This window comes from Lathyrus oleraceus, chromosome 5 (assembly GCF_024323335.1).
Source record: "Lathyrus oleraceus cultivar Zhongwan6 chromosome 5, CAAS_Psat_ZW6_1.0, whole genome shotgun sequence".
Lineage (NCBI taxonomy): Eukaryota > Viridiplantae > Streptophyta > Magnoliopsida > Fabales > Fabaceae > Lathyrus > Lathyrus oleraceus.
Genome location: NC_066583.1, coordinates 294565129 through 294567489, shown reverse-complemented (window position 1 = coordinate 294567489; position 2361 = coordinate 294565129). Strand labels below are relative to the sequence as shown.

Sequence of the window (2361 nt, the reverse complement as noted above, 5' to 3'; positions counted from 1 at the left end):
TAAACTACAATTCTTGATCGAACCTAATTAACCATAATCGATTCCTAATCCACAAAAATCAATAATCCATCCTAATGACCAATTATTCTAATCATGACAAAGTTAACAGTAACTAAATTAATTCTGAAAAATTCTAACACCAAGATCAACCTAAATTCTTAACAAGCTAAATCACATTAATTTCTAACTATTCTTAATCATTGATTAACCTAAGTCCTCCTAGTAATAATGCTAATTAAAAGAAGAGAGGATCCCAACGTAATCATGATCCACAAAAATCAGGTGTAATGTTAATTAAGGGATTAACTAAGATTAACATGACTTAAAGATAATTAAAGATGGATTAGGGGGTTAACAGATTGAAAAAGGGGTATAGATTGTTGTATGAGGAAGCTGGCTTGGGCCTAAAGCCCAAGCTCCCAATAACCAATCCAGATCCATCTTGGCCATGAATTCTTCAAAGACCATCAACGCCACCAGAAACGTCGGAAACTTCAGTACTCGTAACACATGAATGGCCCTAAAATCCGATGCAACAAACGCGTCCAGAATCGCGACGAAGCTTCACCTCCGCGAACAAAATCTAACGCGAACAAACGGGTCACGATGTGACGAACTCAATTCGTATCAGTGGCAAAAATCGGATTTCGAAATTGGATCACCGATTTTAAAGCTCGCTTTCCCTCGTCTTCTTGCGTGCGCAAAATGAAATAGAGTGAGATTGATACTTTCCGATTCGATGATGTTGGTGTATTCGCCTCTGTGTTAGTCGATTTGCGCGTGTTTCGCTGCGTTGAGGTGTTGCAAAGAAAAGTGAAAATGGAGATGTACAGCGAATCCAATAGTCTCTCCCGGTAATGAACCGAAGCATGAAGGTATTTAAATATCTTAGAAGCCTCCTCTTGCTTGTTGGATTCTTCTTCCTTACCGTTTTGCTTCTGTTTCCATTCTTTTTTCACTTCTTCTCTTTGGATCCTTCTTGCATTGTTGTTGAGGGTGAGTGATGGTTCTGTTATGGTTTCTTGGCGGAGTTTGTGAAGGTTGAAGTTATTGATTGGAGTTGCAGCTCAGATGCGGTTAGAGAGTTTGTTGTGCAGAGTTCGTCTGCGTTTCAAAGGAAGGAGGAAGAAGACGCCGAGAAGCTGCTTGTGCCGCGGCGGTTGTTCGGAAAGAGGAAGAAGGTGAAGTGATAGTGATGAAGATTCGTGTAACTGTGACAGTTGCAGTGTCGATTCTGAAGAAAAATGAAAAATCTTCCCAAGTAAATCACAGTACTGGCTTATATACATTTTCAATCTGTTAGATCGGTTAGCTACCGTTAAAATCTTTGTGTAACTCGGTTAGGAGTTATAACGCTGCTAATTTGTTTGTTAAGGGGTTGTTTCCGTTAGAGCCATTTTTACAGGTTATAAAATAATTGAGTTTTCCACTCTCCAACTTGGCTTTGCAGTTTTTGGTGTAGCTGTTGACGTCATGGCCTTGAGTTGTTTTGGATGGCGCCGTTTCCGCATTTCGGTTGCAGCTTGTTTCGCGTTTGGTTGTGGCTGTTGTTGTTTCGCGGTGTTGAATTTAACGTTTGCGCTTCGTCTTGGTTGTGTGTTAGTCGCATCTTTCACTTGCCTGTATTCCACTTCATAGCGATTCGTTCCATCCCATGCTGCGTTTTTACTTGCACTTTGTCTCATTGAATGAGGATACGACTATGTCAATTGAATATTGGGTATCTAGTTGATTAGATTTGGTGAATCTATATCAGTATTAGATATTGGATATGGATTTAAATGGACATTGGTTTGGAAAATGGGATGGTAATAAGAACTGGGTAATTGGCATGGATGATGGATATCTGGATTAATGGGTTTGATATTGGGCTTAAGAATCTTGCACATTGCAAATGTTAATTTTTTATGCTGAGTTTTTTATATGAAAAAAGGAATGGGCTGACTCTCGAATAGCACATGCATGGCCCATTAGGAAAAAACGATTCCACAAATCAACTTGAATTTACACATTAACTTGAATTATCCAAATTAACTCGAATTTCCAAATTAACTTGAATTATCCAAATTAACTCGAATTTCCAAATTAACTTGAATTATCCAAATTAACTTGACTTTCCAAAATTACTTGAATTATCAAAATTAACTCATAACAAGATTAACTCAAAACAATGATTAAATGATTATGGACACTTATGGAATGATCAAGTATGGTTCCACCTTCAAATAATGCCAAATCCAAATTTGAACATATGATGACACAGCCGGAATCAAAGGCTATTGCAATGTGCACCATGATGAATGAATGCCCTTGACTGAAAATGGACCATAGTCAAAGGAAATGAATGAAAGTATGAATGTA

At 38.0% G+C, this 2361-nt stretch overlaps 1 long non-coding RNA gene across 1 annotated transcript; it reads left to right on the top strand.

Annotated features, from left to right (window-relative positions):
- Positions 1–344: 344 nt before the first annotated feature.
- LOC127084038 (uncharacterized) lies at positions 345–1714 on the top strand. Its single transcript, XR_007788606.1, has 2 exons — positions 345–1261; positions 1451–1714. It is a non-coding gene; the product is annotated as an uncharacterized LOC127084038 (long non-coding RNA).
- The last annotated feature ends 647 nt before the right edge of the window (positions 1715–2361 follow it).